This window comes from Sceloporus occidentalis, unplaced genomic scaffold (assembly GCF_023333645.1).
Source record: "Sceloporus occidentalis isolate IW3139 unplaced genomic scaffold, rSceOcc1.0.p SCAF_1, whole genome shotgun sequence".
Classification (NCBI taxonomy): Eukaryota; Metazoa; Chordata; class Lepidosauria; order Squamata; family Phrynosomatidae; genus Sceloporus; species Sceloporus occidentalis.
The window spans coordinates 292,762,223-292,787,034 of NW_028316981.1; the positions used below are offsets into that span (position 1 = coordinate 292,762,223).

General features: G+C 40.3%; 1 protein-coding gene across 3 annotated transcripts in view; it reads right to left on the reverse strand.

Moving 5' to 3' along the window:
* Positions 1–24,812, reverse strand: part of GHR (growth hormone receptor) — a 385,809-nt gene that overhangs the window by 25,698 nt on the left and 335,299 nt on the right. The gene's annotated exons all lie outside the window — the stretch shown is intronic.

Consider the following 24,812-nt stretch of genomic DNA (forward strand, 5'->3'; position numbering starts at 1 on the left):
CTGATGAGCTACATCTGATGAGCATAGCAACAAGGAGTGTACAAGGTCATTCTACTGTCAGCATGCAGGAAGCCTGTAAGATGAACATGTGTTTGTTTAGACAAGAGGAGAGTTTTCTGGGTGGCACAGGAAACTGGTAACAGTCATGAACGAAAGAGGCTGGGTTTTAGGACCACATGGCATTGTGTCTATATAAACTCAGGGACTTCTGGTAATTGGTGTTGGGTTTTATGAGAGGAGTGGATTGTTAGTTCTGTATAGTAAAAGTTGCGTTGGATAATTGGTTTGCACTTGTAAATAAAGATAAGCACTTTCGGGAGCTCGACTTGTCTGTTGTTAATCTTCAGAAGCCTGGCAGTGTGAGCTGGACAGTTCCCGGTGACCTGCATTCCATCATTTCTGGAAGACAACCATCCGCTGTTATCTTTGCTGATGGCTGAGAACACACTTCCAAGATACGTCAGATACTCTGCTATATCCTGACACAAAAGCCTTTATAAATATACAGTGGTACCTCGGGATACGAAATACCCAGGTTACGAAATTTTCGGGATACGAAAAAATCCCATTGGAAAACATTGTTCCGGGTTACGAAAGTTTTTTCGGGTTACGAAAAAACTTTTGGTGCTTTTCGGCGCGATTTCACACGGAATCGCGGCTTTTCCCCATTAGCGCCTATGGGAATTCGGCTTGCGAAAGCCTTTCGGGTTACGAAATTGACAGTGGAACGAATTAATTTCGTAACCCGGGGCACCACTGTAATAGGCTGGGTCTACTAACTCCTTCACATTACAACTAACATGCATACTTAACTATAAGCTGACCCCATGTACAAGTTGAGGGTAGGTTTTGGGACCAAAATTATGGATTTTGAGATGCCTTTGGATATGCTGAGGGTAAAGCCTAGGGACAGGTAAGAAAAGATGTAAAGGATGAAGCAAAGGAAAATGAGGCCAAAGAACTTACAAAATTGCGGCAGGCATAATTTTTTTGCTATGATAAATTGTGGCTGTGTGATGTGTGGGGAGGCAACTGGATGCAGGAGGGGTAAGAAGATGCACACATGTCAACAAGGATGAAAAGGCAAAGCAAAGCAAATGGCAACAATGGCTGCATCCACACTGTAGAAATAATCCAGTTTGACACCACTTTAACTGCATGGCTCAATGCTATGGAATTCTGGGAACTGTAGTTTGTTGTGACATCACAACTCTCTGACAGAGGTTAAATATCTCAAAAGACTACAATTCCCAGCACCCTACAGCATTGAGCCACAGCAGTTAAAGTGACGTCAAACTGAATTATTTCTGCAGTGCAGCCCAGGTTAGCAGTGATTATAGCCTTAATGTGATAACTTTGCCTGATTTTAACCCTGAAAAGCTGACAAACATACACAAACTTCTTATTCAGATCCTTCAAACCCCGAATCTTCTCAGTGCTCCTTTGAGGGGAAGCACCAAAGAGCTGCCACTGCTGCCATTTTCCCACTCAGGCATTAAAAGAGGTGGCGCTGGAGAGAGTAGAGGGGGTCAGTCATCTTTTAGGTGCTCCTGGGTTGGATTAAGCTCTCGCCTTTGGCCACTCTACTCAGAGACTTTCTTGATAGGAGTTAAAACATATTACTTTTATTGATCTGTGGATAAGTTGATTCAGGTTTTTTGGGACAATTCTTTTGACTAAAAATTCTAGACTTATACAAGAGTATATACAATATACAACACAGATACAGTCTGATGTCTTCATTGTGACGTTTCTCGTGAACCCAAACACACGAATATCCTAATATAATTAACAATATATTTCCAAGTTCTTGTTATACTTATAGGGTCAGTTCATTGGTAAGCTGTAACAAACAGGTCCAGCACTTGCCAAAGGAGCAGCTGCAAAAGTGTATTTTGAGTTACCAACATGTACTATGGATACTATACTTGCCACATGATGGAAGGTTCCCATGTTATGAGCATGCTGACATCACAATCTCACCATCCAGTTTTTGCTGTATTCAATATACATTTTTAGTGCAAGTAAGTAAAGTCAGTATTTCTACCACAACTCCAGGATTAGATGAAAATGATCTGGGTGCCATTTGCATTTTGGCCCTCCAAATGACCTCACATAGCAGTTTCATGTAGACTTTGAACAATATGGAGGACAAGAGGGCTTATAGGCCATTGCCCAAGAGGAAGAGCAGTTATCCAACAGCAACAATATTTGGTCTCTCAGAAATGAACAACCAGTATCACCAATCCTCATTGTCTTTAAGATATACCATGCTCTTTGGGAAGTTTGGGATTTCTACTAACACAGTTCCTGTACACATTGGTCAATAAATAAATAAGCTGGAACATCTGTGGGCTGAAGTCCAGACCATCTGGAACACTAAAGTTGAGAACTCTTGGTCTAGAGGATAAATATCAGAGTGGAAACCTCTGGCTTCATTATAATCCCTTTTGGATGGATAACATTACAAGTACCAATAAAAACATGTTGCTTGATCCCCTCCCTCCCCACAAAGATTATTAAGGAACATACTTTGTCTGTGCGCGCGCACGCGCGCGCGCACACACACACACACACCCCTTGTATATTTTGTTCTCAAAACAAAATTATCTGTGATGAAGATGCCATGCATTTAGTGCCCTAAGTGCACATGATGCTTCATAAATACAAGACCACAGGTCTCTGTCCAGATATTGTTTTACAATCTAATATTCAGTGCAAAGGAGAAACCACAGATGAAGAAAGCAGAGAAAGAGTTAAACAATGGAGCAATATTCAGTTGTTTCAGTATCACATGGTACGTTTATTCATCGGTTGAGTTACAACAGGGCTAGGAAACATCCATTGAAGACTAGCATAACAAGATAATACAGCCAGACCTCCGTATCTGTTGGAGTTTGGTTCTCCCCACCACCACCCCCGCCGTCGATACCAAATATTGTGGGACCTCAAGCCCCATTATTGTCAATGAGTGCTGGCCTGTGCGTAATTGCATCGACATGGCTGTAATGATGGTGTGGGGCTATCTGTGGATGCTCCAATCTATTGATGACTAGCCCACTGATACGAATGGGGGGACTGAAAAAATATCACTAAGTTTGTCAGCCTTCCATTCCTCTCTTAGTCCAATCAAGTAGCCATTGGAGTATAAATGTGTCAAATTATATATTTTAAGAACTAGTGTGTTTAATGATTATTGGCAGCCTTGTAAAAAGGGGTTAGCCAATAAATCCTTGACTAATGCATTTACTAGTTTTAGAAACAGTCTTTGGGATGAATTGAAAATGTTAAAGGAAAATAAGTAAATGTAATCTGCAAAACCATAACATAAACATATAGCTTTGTTGGGGATCTTTCTGGTAGACTGCCATTTTCAGACCTAGAAAATGCCCTCAGGGTTGGCAGCTGCTGCAGCCATTGCAATTCCAAGGACAGAATCCAAACAGTAACAGTTTTGAATCTGTTTTTTGTTTTATTATGACCACAGATTTTAGTTACACTCTGGACTTTGGATAAGCTACAAGGCAGGCAATGCCAATTCAGTAGCACCAAATAATTGTTCCGTTTGCAGACATAATTCAGGCAGCAACCGTGTCTCTTTTCCCCTTGAGGTTATCTTGGGATCATCACAGCTTTCTTAGTCCTTTGCAGTCAACAGCATAGCCACTGGAATATATTAACATAAAACACATGACAGTGCAGCTCTGTGAAGCTAGGCTGTAGGTCAGCCTTGCAGTTTGTGACTCATAAAGCCAAACCAAACTCATTGCCAATGTATGCAGCTAACCAGGATCTTGATAAACTTTCCCCTTCCTTTCCTCCTCCTCCTCCATGCAGGCCAACAGTACATGAATTCATGTCGTCGATGGATCTCAAATTAAGCAGACAGTATATACAACAGTTACAAATCTGTAATTGGTTTGATGGGACCTGAATTGCTTGAATTTGTCAGAAATGGCTGACAAAAAGTGCCTCTAAAAATGGAAAAGAAAACAGAAGTAGATTTTTTTCTTTGGAGATTCTGCCAATATCACAACTTACCCTCAGTGATGAGAAACCACACTGGCATGCTTATGACTACTGACGTACTTCCCTGTTGACCCTCTGAGACAGTCACAGCTCCTGGGCATCATTATTTCTCCCTTAATTCCTGAGTTATGCTACTAAAATTTAAGAGGTTGCTTGCAGGTATGCCTGTACTTTTGTTTTGTTGTTTTAATTGAAGGGATCTTGATTGGAAGGCCTTTGTGTACATAGCTCCCTAGTGGTATGGAGTAGACAATTCTTGCATATCTTTGTTGTTGTTCTGGTTTCATATCATTGCTTTGTGTGGGCAGGAAACCGCCCAACATTCAAAGATGAAAACTCGGGTACCCATGGTCAATCAAAGATGAGAATTTGGTCAGGATGGCAAAAATTATTAACGAGAAAGAACACACAAGCTAGACTGTAGTGGTTGCTCCACAGAGGAGCAAGAATAACAATAATAACACACCCACCCACTTTCAGCGGTGGGAAGAATAAAGAGATGAATTTACATCACTAGTGTTAGGTTCACAGTGACACTGACATTGAAGCCATCAGCTTCCACTGTCTTTGTTTTAACTGCTGACCTTAGTTCCAGTATGGAGGAAAAGGTGGGATATAAATGAATATATGCTGCTGCTGTTACTGCTACTACTACTACATGCATGCCATCCCTGCCTCCCCCTCAAATATTTAACTTGTAAAGCTCTGTAGAAAGAGTTGATACCTGAAGTATGTGAAGTATGTTACACTAATAAAATTAATCTACAAGATGGAAAACGGGAACAGTAGGGGTACTTAAAAAAACTTTCTATAATACCCCAAACTGTTATCTGTGGCTAGCTGACTCTGCCCTAATAATAGGGTCAACCCTGCTTTACAGAATTAATGAGAACATCAGGCTAGTTTATCTGAACTTCTTCCTTCTTAATCAACAGTCAATTAGACCTCTGAAGGCTAGAGATGCACTTTGTGACTATACATCTGTCAATTGATTGTAATGTCTGAAGTTTTTTTAAATAAATAAATAAACTAAAAAAAAAGAAAGCTAGAGAACATCAACACAGCTCCTTTCCTTATCTCCTCAATGGATTGTACGATTATGATATTTTTACTGGCCTTGGTTCTGTGAATCTAGCAGTAACTTGATACTCAGAAATTGAGAAGGTAAAGTTTTTTTCCTTGGCTTAGTTTGGAGCAACCACAAAATCTGAAATCTTTGCCTCTTGGCAGAGATTAAAATAGTTATTTTATAGACTGCACCTTTCAGAATCCTCCAGTCAGTATGACCAGAATGTTTTTGTCATTCTGACCCACCTTTCTTGATCTAGCCTCTTATCTGTGTTTGCCTTTCATTATGATTGGTTCTACTTGAATTTATTCAAGTTCTGCTGAGGAATTTCATTGAAGGCCAGGAAGATCATTGCCCTGATCTTGCACATACTTGTCCTGATGCTGTAAAGCCAGAGCTTTACAGCTAGAGATTTTCTTTCAGAAGGTATACATATGTGTGAAAAGCCCACTGTACATTTACAAAAAGTAACTAAGGGGTGAAACAGATTGCCCCAGAGGGGTGGCTTTAAGCCGCCCCTTCCGAAGGAGGATTGGGGCTGTGGCAACTACACGCCATGGCCCCAATCTGCCTTTTTGCTGGCCAAAAAAGAAATGGTAAACAGCCGCTCCTTTTTGTGCTGGCATAAAGCTGTCTCTGTCTCTCTGCTGCGGCTGGAAGCTGGTTTTAAGGTACTCTGGCAGCGTGGGGCGTATAAACACCACACTACCAGAGTGCCTGGACACCAGTCGCATCTGGGCAGCCAGGCGGCTTGAAGCTAGATTCCAGGCATCTTGGGGTGTGCGTCGTCTGTACGTCATGACTCCAAGACACCTGGAAGCCGGTTTGTTTCGTGCCTAAGTTTCATCTACTGGTCTCAACTGATGCTTCTGCTATAAGTTCCTCATTGTGAGGGAAGAGTAGGGACTGTTAAAAATGTAGCTAAATAAAAGATATCTCATTCTGATTAGATGTAATATTTCCAGGCTTCATCCAGTTCCTCTGTAGTGTCCAGATTTGTTGCTTAATTGAGAAAATTTATGAAAGAACTGTGTGTTGAACAGAAACCCTTGCTAGAAGGAAAATGTCTATGATAACTGTTTGGGAATCTTGCATCTGTGTTGTGGCATTTGTTTGTTACTCTCTACTATGCTTGGTCAAGGTAAGCCATCTGATTTAGCAGACCCTCCAACATTACAGAGGTGAAAACTGTGGCCTAGCTACATCACAACGTGGTCAGAGGTAGGGTTGGCATAATTGTCCACTAAAAACCAGGACAAAATGTAGGACAAAATCTAGACCAAACTGTAGGACAACTGCAGGACAAAACTCAGCCCAAAATGTAGGTCATTTAAGACCCTCCATTTTTTAAAATGTCCTACATTTTGGGCTGAGTTTTGTCCTGCAGTTGTCCTACAGTTTGATCTAGATTTTGTCCTACATTTTGTCCCGGGTTTTAGTGGACAATTATGGCAACCCTAGTCAGAGGGCAAAACTATTAATGAGGAAGAAAACAAAACAAAACAAAACAACCCTACCAGTTTAAGCAGAGAAACCCTGGAAAGGAGAGACTTAGCCACCTCTTTTCCTCTCCTACTTTTGCACTTTAAATTTGATTTGCAGCAACTAAAATAAACCAAGAAGGGAAAAGCAGGAGGACGAGAGAGAAACCATGACATTTTACAAGCAGCCATGTCAGTGGGACAGCAGAAGATTAACAGGACAAACACAACATAACCCACCATCCCTTCATCCTATCTAGTCTGCATCTCACCAAATGCAGGCTTTCCTTTTGCAATTTATTAGATATATCTCTGCTCAAGATTTTTACACAATCACACACAGCATTAATTGCCAGGAATAAGAAGATCCATATTACGTTTAAGATCTAATTCATAGGCTATCTTTTTGAATATTTTTTAAAATTAACATGCTGATTTCATACAGTGTCCTCAGTATTTGTGGCATAAATGGCAGCGGTATGAAAAAGAACAAGAAGAAGGGAAAAAATACAGGCCAGACTGGTTTACAATAACATATTAACTTCCAACAAAATTTAAGTAGCCTGCCTATCCACACATAGCAATGTTAGACATATGTAGTACAAATTAAAACTGAAGTGCTTGTTAAAATTCCTCAAATAGCAGGAATTATGTGTGCTTAGATTTATGCTGTGATCAACTCTATGGCCACTAAGTGGCACTGTGCAAAGTTTGGGAGAGAAAAATAAAACTTCATTTTCATTTCGTTTATCTAAAGTCCTTCTCTCTTGCTGAACAGGGGACTGGGAGACATGGGAAAAGTGGATGCTTTTGGTGATGTATTCTACGTAGGCAAGGGTGTCCCCAATGTGGTGTTTCTTGGTGCACAAGATGATGCGGTTGAAATTAGCATACATTGCATTAAATACATTCATTTTTTGATTACTTATTTGACTCCTTTACTGCTTTTCTTGTAAACTGAGACTCTGTGCAGTTTATAACACTCTGAGCCTCATAGGAAGTTAAACCTCCTTTGACCACTTCTTGCCAAGAACAAAAGTGAAAGGACCAGGCTAGCCAAACAATAAATGAGGCCAGGCAAAAACAATAGACATACAAAGAACACACCGGCCTTCCCCACAATTTATAAACTGCACCAGTTTATGTACTGGGAGTAGGATGACCAGAGATCTTCCTTTTCCAGGACATGTCCTAATTTCAACCTTCCGTCTGGGAGGAATTCCAAACTATCTTCCATTTTCAGTATGATTAAGAAGCCCATTGACACCATGTTTGCTGTTCCCATTCGAGAACGTGTCTACTTGGCAGCTTTGGCAGCGTGTCATTCTTTCTGCCCACTGCAATTAGTGATACACCTATCTCATTAACAGTTTAGATTTGGATCATCCTTGTCCGTTGAAATCTGTACTTTCTGATGCTTCACTATGTGCACCAATGCCGTCAGGTCTAGATAACTGAAATTTCTCCTCAAATCTATTCCTGTCCATTTCCCCCGAACAGAGTACTGCCGAACAGAGTATTGCTGCAAATAGGGAGATACACATTTATTTCTCGGAGGGGGAAAAGACAGCAAACATGATAGGCAATGGGCTGCTTGAGATGGAAGGATAATCCCTTTAAAATTAGTTTTCAAGGATTTTCCCATATGCAGTACAGAGAGGTTGCCAAGTAGACCTCAAGTAGCCCATTGAGTAACACCACGTTTAGGGTTGCCATATCCCGCTGGGGCGGGACTTTCCCGGTTTGGGGCGTGTCTGCATGGTCCCGCCCAGTTTGGCCCCACCCCCGGGATCCCCCCGCGACGGACGCCAGGCAGGGAAAGGAGCCTCGCCTCAGCAAGGCCCATTCCCTGCTTGGCCTCCTCCACTGGCAACGGAGGCGGCCTGACAGGGGAAAAGGGCTTCGCCTCAGCGAGGCCCTTTCCCCCCGCCTTGCTGTGTCCTCCGCTGGCCAGGGAGGTGGCCTGACGGGGGAAAAGGGCTTCGCCTCAGCGAAGCCCTTTCCCCCCGCCTTGCCGCATCCTCCGCCGGCCAGGGAGGCGGCCAGGCAGGGGAAAGAGCCTTTCCTCTTCTTTCTTCTCCTCCTCTTCTTCTGCCTCCTCTCCTCCTCCTCTTCTTCTTCCTCTCCTCCTCTTCTTCTTCTTCCTCCTCTCCTCCTCTTCTTCCCCTTTTTCTTCTTCTTCTTCCTCCTCCTCTTCTTCTCCACCTCATCCTTCCCCTCTTCCTCCCCTTTTTCTTCCTCTCTACTTCCTCTTCTTCCTCCTCCTCCTTTCCCCCTCTTCCTCCCCTTTTTCTTCCTCTCTACTTCCTCTTCTTCCTCCTCCTCCTTTCCCCCTCTTCCTCCACCTCTTCTTCCTCCTTTTCTTCTTCTCCTCTTCCTCCTCCTCTGCTTCTTCCACTCTTCCTCCTCTTCTGGTTTTTGGCCAGAAAGGGAAGCACATTTCTGCCATCTGTCTAGGAATAATGCCAAATGTCCTCCATTTTGATCATGCCTAAGAAACATGCATTTATATGAATTTGTTTTTAAATATAATCAAATTTTTTGCGTGTCTTCCATTTTAAAAAGTGTATCCTACATTTGAAAAGTTTGTCCTACATTTGTCCCGGTTTGGAGGTCCTTACTTATGGCAACCCTAACCATATTTGCTTTCCTTTTCTCTGAGCCCTGGGTCTTTTCTGCTGCTGTTACTAGGGAAAAAGAACTTTAAAAGGATGCACCTTATCCTCCTATTTGCAGAAAGGGCAGGATAATAAAATATTAAAAATAATAAAACAGTATTAAAATACAGTATATATAATATAGCTGAAAATAAACCATATGGAATGATTCACTAATTTATAAACAAATAATTTATCATAATCTGCCTCTTACACTCATGTTCTCTGGCAGCCAAAACTAGCTGCCAAGTGTTACCTAGAGGACATTTTCTCCAACTACCCCCCGATTGTGGAATGATTGTGGAATTACCTGCCAGAGGAGATTTGTCAATTTGATATGCTATTTGACTTCAAAACAGCAAGTCTCTTCTGTCAGGCCTATGCAGATTATTTTTAAATTATGAGTTTTAAAGTATGAACTGAGTGTTTTAGTATGTATTGGTTTTATATGCTCTTTTAAGTGATGTATAAGGGTCCTATATAAGGAAAAAGATGGTATATAAATTAAAAACTAATAAGTTTAAAGCTGTTTTTAACTGGCATTATGTTATAGGCAGAATACAACCTCTTCTTGTGTTTTAATCTGTTATTCACTTCCTCAATTCTCAGGGAGAAGCAGGTATGAAATACTACTATTATCACTACTACTAAGAATACATTTATTTATAAAATCCATAAATTCATTTATAATCTTTTTTTATCTTGTTGCTTACATCCCAAATAGGATCTTCAGGACAGCTAAGAACAGTATTAAAGCAGTAAGATAATATTCCTTCTGTAAATGTGGGACAAACATTCTCTAAACAAGGCTATGTGTATTTAGAATAAGGCTCTGCACATTTTTAATCAAGCAATACATTTAATAAACAGGTTTGCAATTGTTCCCTAATTCATCATATATACAAAGTCATTCAAATGACCATTCTCTCTTCATATATCAAATTGAAATCCTTTCCTCTATAGATCACAGCAATACATTTCATTAGTATGACTATAAATGCTGGAATCAAGCACCAGTAGTAACTGAGGCAGCAACAATTTTTTTTGCTTTTCATGTTTCACTCAATGGAAGAGCTCAGTGAATAGAAAGTGCTCCCTTATTGTTCAATAGAAGAACTCACTGAATAGTAGGTGCATTTGGGAGTTGAATATACTCATTGAATAGTAGGTGTGAAATTCTGAACTGTGAATGGATGCAATTAGTAACAAGCTAAGGCTTTCAGGAATAATGCCATGTGCCATTAGGGATAGAAAAGAAATTTGCAAGTTTTGAAACCCAATGATAATATCTATTTTGCATCATCCAAGATAACCAATGGGATGGAGTATCTTCCCTCAAGGATCCATACATTTCAGAGGTGATGTATTTAGCTGAATATAAAATGTGTGTGCCTAAAAATGCACATGTTTGAAAAAAGCACACAAACACACGTCTATCTAGTGAGGCGGAGTGTAAAAATGAGTAATTTGGGAATAATGCATGGAAAAATAAATGATTATTTTTTAAATATATGCAAAAAGTATATATTCATTTCCATGCAGGAAGAAAAAAGAGAAAAAAACCCCTCACAATCTGATATGTTATTAGGATTGAATTAAAAGGCCAGTGTGAGTTTGACAAATGCAACAACAACAACAACAAAAAGATGGACAGAGTGTCATCTCCTATATGCCACCCAGGCTCTAGCAGCTTCAGAATGGGAAAAATCATTACTCTTTCAGATTTGTCTCTGACTATTACGTACATGCAGAATGACAACGTGGAATGAAAGTAACCGTTTGAAAGTATACTTGATCTAAAGCAGGGGTTGGACTCACATAGCCCTAGGTTGTTTTTGTGGCTCCTGTTACCCACAATAAAAAAATAAAATAAAATACAAGACTTGATTTCTAGAAGCTTGGAGAGAGCATCAATTTCCTCTAAAATAATTTGCCCCTTGCATCTTCCAGTCCCTTTCGATTTTACTGGAAGGGATGCACTCATGGCAGGACTGTGGGTGGTAGAAAATGGCACCACAGTCCCCTAAACTAGGGGAAGGACTGTATATCATTAGTAGATGTTCTAATAGTAGTAGAGATGTGTTTTTATTGTTTTATTCTGTGCAGTATTGATATTGAAGATTTTCATACCTGGCTCAAATGTTGCTGAAACGTGGAGGATGCGCGCATGTCTGGAAGCCAGGTGCGCTTCCTCAATTGTCAGGGAAATGTTGCTCCCTCCTTAGTGTCCCTGAATCGTCCCAGGGGAGCAGATTTCCTCTGAACTCAAACTTTGCATTCAGAGGAAATCTGCTCCCCTGCAGATGGACCTATTTCTGCAGAAATAAACCCTCCCTGCTCTTGCTCCTGTTGCTTCTACTAATTTTGACCCTCTCTGCTAGGCAACAAATCTCACCTTTGTGATCTCAGTTTAGTAATTTTAACATCTAGAGAGAGTTCTGGCCTGATTTGCTCTAAGACCCATTCATTTTGAATAGATGATAGTATCTTTAGACCTCTTCTCCAGCACCACATTTCAAATGAGTTGATTTTCTTCCTGTCAGGTTTCTTCACTGTCCAGCTTTCACAACCATACAGAGAAGCACTTTTGGATAATCAGCCAAGATTCCAACAGAATAGATTAAAGGAATGAAATGTAGGCTTGAATCCTGTTGTTAGTCCTGATCAGAGGAAACACACTGAATCGATGGCATTTACCTATGTATTGACTTACCACTCAACAATAGATTTAATGGGTCTAGTTTAGTTAAGCCAGACATGTAGGGGATATTTATGCTTCTTCCATTCTACCATAATCTAAAGACCACTTGCACTTTTATTTCTGTTGTTACAAAAATTTATTTTATCTACCTTGCTTATTCCTATGGTACTCCTGTGTTAAAAATGCACAGTTAATCTATAGGCTTTGAAATGTACATGCCTAACTTGTTTGCTTCCAAAGATGTGTATGCATGGATTCTCCCCCCTCCCTTTGTCCTGGCTATTACCTCTTCCTTTTAAAACATCAGCATCAACAGTTCAGTTTTTCACGGGAGGAGGATTTAAACATTTACCATTAAATCATCTCAACTGAAACTATGGGGACTGGACAAATAGAGAAAAGGCATTAAATCTAAAGCTAGTGAATTAACTATATCTGTCCAATGACGCATCAAAGTTTTCATTATATCTTCAGTCTTTCTCCTTGGAGTAACTTACTGTATTACCCCCACAAATCTCACATTTCATTTTTACTTGCACACTGGTAGGACTGAATATTTATTCATCCTTGAAATAATTTCCTGGAACCAGCAGCTTGTTGGACACCATGATTTGGGGTTGAAGATTAACTGTCCCGCATGCTAATCATTTTAAGCTCTCCGTAAAGGTTCTGTGTGATTATCTGATGTCATTCTTGGTTGAAAAGAGGCAGAAATATAGGACTAGAAAGCCTTTTGTTATGCTTCATCAGGAGGGAAAATCCATATGGTACTTATGTTATTGTGTGCCTCGAAATCATTTCCAACTTATGGTGACCCTAAAGCAACCCAATCCTGGGATTTTATTTTTCAGAGAGGTTTGCTATGGCCTTCCTCTGAAGCTGAAAGAATATGATTTGCCCAAGCTCACCCAATGGATTTCCATGGTCAAGTGGGAATCTGAACCCTGGTCTCCTTCCAACACTGAAACCATTATACTATGTTGGCTCACACAGTACTTAACATAAGTAGTTGTGATGTAGGGGGAAGCCAAATCTGGGATCATTTCTGGGGAAAGCCCAAGGCTGAGCTTGAGGAATAGTTATTTATTGTGCCTAAAAATGATAGACATTAGGGTAAAATTAAGACAATGGCTTAATATTTCTAGCACTTGTATGTCTCTATACTGTATCTACAAACAAACTGAATTAACTTAAAGCTAAAATATGGAAGCACAAACACTGAACATATCTACTTGATATGCTGGAAGGAATGCTGAGCTAGCTTGAAACTGTATAGTCATTATAATGTGTCAGTGGAAGGGTTTTTAAAAATTATTCTTCTTCTAAAACTAAGTGGTAAGTGAAGTGGATTTTCATTGAGATAGAGACTGGGCAGAAACAATTAAATGCCCCTTTCCAATACTTTATCTCAATGAAAATCACCTACCCCTTCACAAACCACATCTGCTTGTGTTCTCACTGACTTCCTACTAATTGCAGATTGATCCCAAAACCTGTTTGTAGACAAATACTGTGCATATACTCCAATATATTGGGCTAAATCTAGTGACAATGTGATGCCGTTATTTTTTTAAAATATATATATCTTTATTCAACAGTTATATGAAACATCAATATCCAAAAATAGACATCATTAGTATAATCATGAACATTTTCTAAAATAAAACCTTACATTCTAAGCTCTTCTTTATTCTCACTTGTTACTCCATCTTCATATTGTACAATTTCTTCATACATTACATCTTCCCCTTTTTCTCTCTCCTTTCCCACTCCTCTCCTTCCTTATCCCTTTTCGCTTCACCTCTCCTTCCCTAATCCTTCAATTTTCTTCATACCTGAGTTTTCTCTCATTTCCCCCAATCTCCTTACACATCTTTAATGTGATATTGTTACTGAAATCTCATATATGATAAAATGCATAGGTATATGAAAGAGAGAGAGAGAGAGAGAGAGAGAGAGAGAGAGAGAGACTTAATTTACATCATGCCCTGCACTTTTTCAGCTGGAGCATATTTAGCGAAGAAGCATCAGAAGAATACACAAGCTAGGAAATGCTGCAGCAGTTTGCTTTTGCCCAAGCCTAGTGGGAAGGACAAGTTTTTGTGCCTCCTACTCCTTGCTGAGTTAACTGAGTGAAAACTATTTTGAACTCATTTTGGAGCAATTTAAGTAAGGCAAAGGGGGAAAGCAGTGAGAAGAGAAGAAAACCAGGAGCATTTAAAAAGCAGCTGAAAGAGGATTAACTGGGACAGCCATCCAAACTGGGGCAATTAGAGGGTATGCTACTTGGAGCACTTTGAATTTTCTATGGTGAAAAACTAAAGCAAAAGCAAACTAAAGCAAAAAAATTCAAGTGTTCAGAAGATATTAAATTAGTTCAGAAATAAACCTTGCTACAATATATAGCCAATTACACTAGATGGCAGCAAATATTTTGGTGGTTGCTATAAATGGGGCAAGAAAAAACAATTCCAATAGCAAAATTTCTCTTGCAGAGAGAGAGAGAGAGAGAGAGAGAGAGAGAGAGAGAGAGAGAGAGATGAAGAGTAATGGAAATAGGTTCTACAATCCCTCTTATACAGGTATAACACATTTACTGGTGTGTGATGAAGCCACTTGTCATAGCGTTTAGTAATTTCAAGATCTTAAGGTAAAGTAACTAAAATGATTAATCAGCTCAGCCCTTCGTGTGGCCACAAAGGCAACTATTAATTAGCCTGAAGTAACAAGAAGTGCTACTGTTGGGTGCCTCCACACTGTAGAAATAATGCAGTTTGACATTACTGAAGTGCCATACTATGGAATCTTGGGATTTGTAGTTTTACAAAGTCTTTAGCCTTCTCTGCCAAGGAATGCTGGTGCCTCACAAAACTACAAATCCCAGGATTCTGTAGGATGGAGCCATGGCAGGTAAAGTGTTGTTGAACTGCATTACTTCTACAGTGTAGATGCACCCATTGTTGCATTAATTCACAATGGTATTTCTGTTGAGACCTTAGACCAAATCCTGGGCTAATATATTTATTTTTGCCCTTGTTTTGTTAGATTTGTCCAGGAAGTGATGGAGTAATACTTATGGTTTCTAGAGGATGTAAGCAACCTGAATTTTAAAGATGTATTCCGAGAAAAAATAATATAGACAATGAGCTCTTTAAAGTATGCTCTAAAGATGATACAATAGTATTACATATTCTTAAAGTTACCCATATTTCTTCAAATGCTGGACAAGAGCTTTAAATGTACAAAAGTATAGCACCAGTAATTCTATTCGATTGCTTTGTATCTATCTGTAGAATAAAATGGAAACCATCAATAGAATAGTTTATGGATAGTGATGTTGTTACTGAAATGCATTGCTGTTGTTGTTCTTGTGTGCCTTTAAGTCATTTCTGACTTACAGCAACCCTAGGGTGAACCTATCACAGGTTTTTCAGGGGCTGGGAGTGTGGGATTCACCCAAGGTTACCCAGTGAGTTTCCATGGCCGAAAGAAGAACATCTTCCAGAGATACCTTTGCATAGTGATATGCCCGACTAACATGGCTATGTCTCTGAATAAGTTGAAAAATAGGGGTGTTTTTTCTGGCTATGAGGCTGTGTTCTAGAAAAGTTTTTCCCCAATGTTTCGCCAGCAGCTGTGGATGGCAGCTTCAGAGAATGCTGGAATGGAGGAAAGTGAGAAATATATACTGTTGGCTGAGAAGAAGAAGATTTGTGTCCCTTAAATCTGTTCTGGAGGTTGGTAACCCTTCAGTGCAGAATTGGGATATGACAGGATATAGGTAGGAGGAGAACAAGATGAGGTCTCACTGCCTCAGCAGCAGTGAACTGTGGGTTCAGTGATCTGAATGTAGCCTCCTTTTCTCACTGGCTTGTATCACTAGAGACACATAAACAGAAGGGATTTTTGCCCAAGTCTTTGCATATAGTTCATTGTAGGCTACTCCTAAGCAGATTTACTCAAAAGCAATTGATACCGTATTCCTCCAATCTTGCTCCAAAATGGACAGGCATAGGACTGCAGCCTTAACTAGCTCTTGTCAGAACTGTCAACCTCAACCTGATCACTTGGTCTTTCTTGAGTTAATAAGTGTTTAATCAGTGTTCATTGGAATCCTTTTGTTCTAGAACTACCCTAGAGAAAAGTAAGAATTCTAGGGCCAGAAAATCCCACCGGCATTGGTGTTCACTTTCAACCTCAAAACATTTTAACTAAGCAAAAGAGAACTGACTTCTGTCTCATGCTCAAGGGATCAAAAGGGCAACAGACCTTGCAAGGGCACCCATGAACAAAGAAACGTCAGGCCAACAAGCCTAATCTAAAGCAAATATTTGCTTAAGCAAAAGACTTCGTGATCATGATTATCTAGAAATATGACATGCAAAGGGAAACCAAGCAACTAGTCAGTACAAAATGTCCATGTGAATGAGACTCTGAAATGTAAGCAAAAGAGTTCAAAACAGGGAACAAAATGAATGCTGCAGCTGCTGGACAGAAAAAGTTCAAGAAACCCAACCATCAAAATGCAAACAGTTGTGAAGTTAAAGACAATCCATCTACAGCTTTTCTTCCCAGTGCTGGAGACACACAAGAAAAATGACTTTTTAGACTATTGCTCCCTGAATATTTTTACTACTATTCTCATGATGACTTCAGGATTCTTGGAATGACAAATTTCCAAAGTAACCTTCCTAAGCGCTGTCAGATATGGTAAGCCATATCTGATGCTTTTGTAGTGGAGTTGTTCTAAGATTCAAGAAACCTGGCATCAGGTCCTAGAAAAAATTGAATTGATGCTCAAAGTACTGGTATCAAGTGTTATCATAATTGCGATTTTAGAATAAGCTTTAGACAACAAACAGAAGTGTTTTTCTCCATTTCCTGATGGTAGGTAGCATCCTTGCTTATTTGTTTTTTTTTTATTTGTTTGTTTCACACCTACTTTGAGCTTGAGACTGTTTTGTGAGACAAAAATCCAATAAATAAAACAATTTTTAAAATGACTATTTATTTGTTGTCAAATTGCCTGAGTTTTCTGTCTGACAACCACTTAACTACTAAACACAATTAAAATGCAAGGTCCATTAAATTTTATAGATTTGCAACAGCAAAAACACTAAACAAATAATTGTTGTCATTATTGTGTGATTTTAACTCATCTAAGGCTATCATAGGGCTTTCTTGGCAAGATTTATTTCAAGTAGGTTTGCCATTGCCTTCTTCTAAGGCTGGGAGAATGTGATTTGTCCAAGGTCATCCAATGGGGTTCCACAGCTGAGAAGGGATTCAAACCCTCTGAGTCCTAGTGACATAATACAGAAGCTTAAATAACTTAATTATAAATGGCCAACCTAACCTAATAGTCTAAATGAGAAAAAAGCACATCCCAATCATTAGCAAAGCAGAAGATTGAAGGGTTATTGCCAATATTTACATTGTGGTAAACTCCATGATCAGAAGAAGCCACAAGGAACATATTCTCTCCCCTCCTTCCTCCCCCAGCTTTGAAATATGCACAAATAAATGCACACAACTTTTTGGGGAAAAACCCCACACAAACTTCATTTAATGGGGGGACATGTGTCCTAAATTGCATACACTAAGAAAAAAAGGAAACAAAGTGATCACATTAGGGAAAGTGTGAATCAAAGAGCAGACAAAATTCCATGTAAGAAGTAAAAGACAACAACATAATACAAAACAAGGATGGGGAGAAAATCAAAGTGGGAGTCAGAAAAATGCAATGAAATAGACAGATTTTTTTTACACCTGCACTTGGTCCCTTCATTTAAAAGAATGGCATATTAGAGTCCAGATGCATGAATCTCTATCTAAGACAGAGGTGGGCAATCATGTGGGAGCCATAGAACAATTTTCTAACTCAAACCTTCTATTGGTTGCACCCTGCCAGCAAGTCCAAATACCTCCATTTGCCTTTGCAATTCCTCTCAAAAGATGGTAACAGGAAATGATGTAATATCACTTAGTGTTGCCATTTCGAGAAGTACTTGAGGCAGTATGGATTTTGGGGGGATTGGGTTGGGGGGATGATCATATTTATGCGTGTTTTCACACATTTGGGGGAACTTTCCATGTGGTTTGGAGGCAAAAAATGTTCCCAAAACCCTACCAATTAAAAAAAAAATTGGGTAGTGTGTGTGGAAACTGATGGTGGTGGTGCTTCAGGGGGCATAAAAGTGGTATTCAGGGTTGCATGTGGCCTGGAGGCCACCCTTTACTCAACCTAGTCAAAACTTTTCATGCAGAAGAGCTTGGAAAGTGGCTATTGGTCTGAAGATGGTATTGGACTGGATGGTTCAGTGACCTGAAGATAGCTTCCCATTTCCTATATTATGGGGGACAGGGATGACTCCAGGCACAAACCCTTTAATTGCGACACTTCCCTGAACTAGATTCCTTGGAAGATTTCCAGTTGTTACAAGCCCAGAAAATTTTGGCATAGTTTCTCTAATTGCTTTGTCGCTGGCCCAAATTCCTTATGTAAAAGGAAAGACTGAAAACTGAAGATAAGTATTAGACACAGGAAGAGCCTGGGATTAAGAGCTGTTTATTAGAGTTACTTAAAAAAAGGTCATCTGAGTAATTAACAAGGTTGTTCTGTCCTCTATTAGAATGATCTTGTTTATCTGAACAATCAGAGGAACATCCAACATTTTTTGGATCATAGGGCATTTAGATAATTATGTCAGAAGCAAGAATGGAAGCCTGGATCTGAATTCAGTACATAAAGCCTAGTGGTTTTCCATCTCCAACAAAGGTTTATTGATCTTTGTTGACCTCTTTAAAGTCACAGTGCTACAGTAACTGTGCAAAACCTACAAATGGCAGAATGTCCTTGTCATGGTTTAAACCTGGCATCATTCTTGGCCTTTTGCAAGTGACCCAGCCGGGCCTCTGACAAGAGTAATCCTTCTGTCTACTGGGCTGGGAGGAAAAGGGAGAGAAATGCTTTAATTGGAGGGTTATTCTGTGTAAAATTCACACCTGGTTGATTTGCATAGAAGACAGCAATTTCTGTACAGAAAGTAGCATATTCTGGGCAGAAATTACTATTTCTGTATTAAAATATCACTTTCCATGCCCAAAATTCTGCTTTCTGTGCAGAAAATGCTGTTTTCTGCACAGAACAAGCACGTGGAAATTTTACTCAGAATAAGTCCCAAATTGGTAATAGCATTTGAAAACTACATGGTTTTCAAAGACTGTCTCACAGCTGGAAGAAAACTGCTGCCTTGAAAGAAGAAACACAGTGAAGAGTTACATCCCTAGTTTTGAAAGGCAAACATTTAAAATAAAAGGACCATACCAGACTGTATGATGTCACTCCAGTGCTGAAGGCAGTATTGCCGAACAACAGTGTTCCTTTTCTTTGTGCAAAATATTTAGGATCTTGGAGTTTTCCAATGAGACAGAGCATCAAATTAACCAGTGATTTAATTAACTGAAAAGAACAGCACGTACATTGCGGGATAATGAATGCTATGGGTTTAAGCCTTTATCTTAATTTATAAATGAATGAGTAAACAAAGCCATTTCCACCTGCTGCCTTTCTCTCCACCTTACCCCCACTCCCAAGATCTATGCAGTGCTAAATAAAGCCTGTTTTTTTTTTTGTTTTTTTTAAAAGCTACCTTGTCATTAACAGTGATGATCCAATAGTAATATTTCACTTGTTAAGCAGTGCCTGGTGACTCCCATTCTCCTGGCATGATTAATCCACTCATGGTTTTAATCCAAACTTTAAAGGGTGCTGAACCTATTGGGGAGATGGAGTACAGCACTTTGAATATGGACTTTAAAATTCAGGCTAAAACTCAGAGCATATTCATTGCCTGTTGACATCAGAGCCACTTGTTGTCACTGCTCTTGGCAGTAGGTTATTGGCATCCTGAACCTAGCAGGGCAAGAAAAAATTAAATGCTTTTTTTGAGCTAGAAAACAAAGATCTATGTCAAGGGTGGGAATTCTCCAGAAGTCTTCTGGAGACTTCACTACCCTCACTTTTGTGTATCATTGGCTCTGCAGAGTAGGGCTGCCATGAAGAGTAACTTACTAATAGTAAATAGTAATAGTATTGAATAGTAATTCCATAATACCTAGAGGGCTACACAAACCTCACCGATGGCCCAAATCCAGTTGCTAGTGGATTTACATTATGAGTGACTTATCATTGAACAATTGATGGAGGCCAAGGTATGTACATGCTACTTGTTTTAAAGTGAAATGTTACTTATTGTTGTTTTGTTTTGAATGTTTTTGCATGATGACATATTTGCCTGTATTGTGATGACCCTGTAGGATGAAGCAATATAGCCCCCACTTGAAGTTGTACATCCTGATTATATGAATTAAATAATTATAATAATAATAATAAATAAATGTTTTATTTATATACCGCCCTTCTTCAAATCAGGGCCGTGCACAGCAAGATTATACAAATACAATATACAACAAGGCAATTACAAAAACATATCACAGTAAAAAGCCTAGACTTATTAAAAACATTACAAACTCATGCCAGTCTATTGTGCTGGCAGAGGAAGGGGGGGAGGTGAGCAAGCATTCTGGGGGGGGGGAATATTCAGGGGTAGGCCTGCTCAAATAAATAGGTTTTCAGCCCCTTCTTGAATTGGGGTAGGGAGGTGGCTGCGCGGAGCTCTATGGGCAGCGAGTTCCAGAGGCTGGGGGCCGAGATCGTGAATGCCCTCCGTCATGTAGAAGCTAGTCTAGCCGCCGGAACTCTTAAGAGTTGCTGCCCTGATGTTCTGAGAGTGCGGGGCGGATTATATGGGGAGAGGCGGTCCATCAGATACCCTGGGCCCAAGCCATTTAGGGCTTTATAGGTAACGACCAACACCTTGTATTGCGCCCGGAAGCGAATAGGCAGCCAGTGCAACTCTTTAAGCACCGGTGTTATGTGACTGGCCCTAGCTGTATTAGTAACCAGTCAGGCTGCCATATTCTGCACTAATTGAAGCTTCCGGGTATGGTACAAGGGTTGCCCCATGTAGAGCGCATTGCAGAAGTCCAAGCGAGAGGTTACCAGAGCATGTACAACAGTTTCAAGGTCCCTCCGGCCCAGGTAGGGACGCAGCTGGCGTATCCGCCGAAGCTGATAGCAAGTGCTCCTGACTGTCACATCCATCTGAGATGTAAGGTGGAGCGACGAGTCAAGGAGCACCCCCAAGCTGCGTACAGAGTCCTTCACGGGGAGCGTGACCCCGTTCAGGACAGGTGGAATTACCGCCATCCCTGGACCAGGAGAACCTAGCACAAGTACTTCCGTTTTCTCTGGATTCAGACTGAGTCGGTTTTCCCTCATCCAGCCCATTACCGACTCCAGACAGGCCACGAGAGGAGAGATGCCATCCCCGGTCACTGCATGAGTCGGAGGCATAGAGAAAACTATTTGGGTGTCATCAGCGTACTGATAACCCCGCGCCCCATGTCTCCGGATGATCTCTCCCAGCGGTTTCATGTAAATGTTAAAAAGCATGGGAGACAAAATGGCTCCTTGGGGGACCCCAGATGTTAGGGGTCTCTTGTCGGAGCACACGTCTCCCAGCTGCACCATCTGGAACCTCCCAGAGAGGTAGGACCGGAACCACTGGAGCGCAGTGCCCCCGATTCCCACCTCCTCCAGGCGCTCCAGAAGGATACCATGGTCTATGGTATCGAAAGCCGCTGAGATGTCCAAGAGCACCAACAGGGACACGCTACCCCTGTCAATGCCCAGACGGAGATCATCGACCAAGGCGACCATGGCAGTCTCAACCCCGTTGGCAAGGGCCATCCAGTCGAACCCCATTCTGCCATGCAGGAAATCTAAATGAAAGCATCCCCGACAGATGGCCATCCAGCCTCTGTTTAAACACCTCCAGGGAAGGAGACTCCACCACACTCAGAGAGTTTGTTCCACTGTCAAACAGCCCTTACTGTCAGGAAGTTCCTCCTAATGTTGAGGTGGAATATCTTTTCCTGTAGATTGCATCCATTGCTCCAGGTCCTAGTCTCTGACTATATAAATAATGTCTTCTGGTGAATGCTAACTGGAGCACGTCTTCATCATACTGTGTGTGCCAGAAATGTAACTGGAAACCTAAGCTCTCAATAGCTCTTTTGTATACAATGTGAGGAAAGTGCAGCACGTGGGACACATGTAGGCTAAACCCCCAGGTCATCTGTCCCCTCAAAAGCCACTACACTTCCAATGTGGTTTTTTTTCACAATCAGATGACTCCAAAAAGTCAAGTGCTACTTCTGAAGGCCTCCAAGAGTGGTGGATTATGTTGAAACATGCCCAGCTCACAGAAAATGGTCAGAATGAAGTTGGAATTCATGAGGCATTCTCTCTCCCTGCCCCATCAAAACATATATAGATAAAAGCACACACAGACACATAATCAAGAAGATACAAGAAGTTATTGTAAAATAAGCAGTGAAAGTCATTTAAAACAAACCCATTAAAGGGCAAGAGACAAAACGCAGTAAAATAGCACACTATTAAAATCCCTTGCAATCAATTTCTTCAAGTTGTTTCCAACTTATGGTGACCTTAAGGTGAACCCATTATGGCAGTGGTTCCCAACCTGTGGGTCGGGACCCCTTTGGGGGTCGAATGACCCTTCATGGGGGTCACCTAAGACCATTGGAAAACACCTATTTAATTACAATTATGAACAAAAATAATTTCATGGTTTTGAGTCACCGCAACATGAGGAACTGTATTAAAGGGTCATGGCATTAGGAAGGTTGGGAACCACTGCATTATGGGGTTTTCCTGGAAAGTTTTGTTCAGAGAAGGTTTGCCATTGCTTTCCCCTGAAGATGAGAGTGGGTGACTTGTCCAAAGTTACCCAGTTGGTTTCATGGCTGAGCAACAACTGAACCCAGAATCTCCAGTCATAGTCCAACACTCAAACCACCATGCTACTCTGACTTCTCTAAAACAAACAAAAAGGTCATTTGCAGATGAAAGGACAAAATGAAGGGAGCCATCCTAGCCTCCTTAGAGAGGGAGGTCCAAATCCTAGGAGCAACCACCAAGAAGGCCTTCTCCTGCATTCCCACAATGGTGATTGGATCACCATCTAATTTAGCATTTCAAAACATGGGCAGGTCCATACAGAAAGATTAAATCTTTTGAATAGCCCAGATCCTGGCAACTCCACTGCCCAATAAATCTAATCCAATGTTCATTAGCATGTATTTGGCAAGACAAATTCTATTCCATGGCATTCTCACAAGACAGAGAAGCTGTATATAGTCTAAGTGTGTATGGCATCCATGCCAAGGCTTTTTCCTGTGAGTTGTTAGAAATGTGGCTTAGACAACACACATATACACATACACTTTGCCTTGGAAACTAGAAAAATTCCTTGGAAATGGCCTACTACATCTAAGATGCATGGATTGCATCCCTTGTTTGCTCCTAAATTTACTTTGTCCCATTAAACAGTGGTCTTTTAAAAAAAAACCTGCATGGAATTTGCATGTTTTCTCTCAAAATATACATTTCTATATACAGTAGGCCCTTGGTATCCGCTGGGGTTTGGTTCCAGGAATCCCCATGGATACCAAAATCCATGGATGCTCAAGTCCCATTAAATACAATGGCAGAGTAAAATGGTGTCCCTTCTACAAAATGGCAAAATCAAAGTTTGCTTTTTGAAATTTATACTTTTACAAAAATATTGTCAAATTTGTGAATTTTAAGATGTGTGTAGAACTTAGATAAAAAGGAGTGAAAACATGAGGGGTCACAATATTTTTAGAACTTACCTTAAGGAGGAAACTTGTACCGTTTTTCAAAATATCAATGATTTATACTACAGTGGGCCATTGGTATCCATTGGAGTTTGGTTCTAGGACCCCCTGTGAATGCTAAAGTAAAGTCTGTGGATGCTCTAGATCCATTATATAAAGTACAATGGCATAGTAAAATAGTGTCCCTTATATAAAATGGTAAAATCAGGGTTTGCTTTTTTGTTTTTAAAAATATTTTCAAGCAATGAATGGATGAATCCATAGATATGGAGGGCTGATTTGTACAATGTTTATGTAGAAAATACATAACGTATGCAACGTACTGGTGGTTAGAGTAAAAGTATCATGAAGTTCATGAGCTGACCTTTGGACCTGTCATTGTTTCTAGGGCTAACCTACATTACAGAGTTATTGTAAGGATAAAATTGGGGGGGAGAGGAGCAGAAGATATGCTGCATTAAATATTTTGGAAGAAATATGGGGTATAAATGAAGCTGAGGATTTTTTTGGGGGGAGGGCATTAGGGAGGAAGTACTTCTGTAAGAATACAGACATAATTAGTTTAATTTCTTGGGTGCCTAAAGACAGATGGGTCTTGTTGCTTCCAATCAAAAGGTATTGTGCAGCTGTTTTGTCTTTTGAATAGGTTATTTTGTAGAAAGAAAAAGAAAGGAGCCATGTGATAACATTGCAAGACTGAAAATGGAAAATCTACAAAAATTTGTGAAAAGACAAGGTGATTAAACTCCTGGAAACACTCCTTGAATCTGAAAGGTTCACTGTTTCAGTTATTATGGTCTTAAAAGCAATGTGAAAAAGTGAATCAATGGCTGACAATGCCACAATTGATGTAAGCTAGGAGACAAAATCTTCTCTTTAAAATGTGTGTTGAATCTAATAAAAGCCAGAGGCTCCAACCCTATGCATGTTTACATTGGAGTAGGCAACACTGAACATGGTGCGACGTTCTTCTAGATTAATACTGGCATGTTTGTGCTGCAAAAAACTGTTGCTAACAGTAGTTGCAAGACTGTATGCTTGACCTCCAATATTGTTAACTTCTGGGGAATCATTTTTAGGAAAAAAAC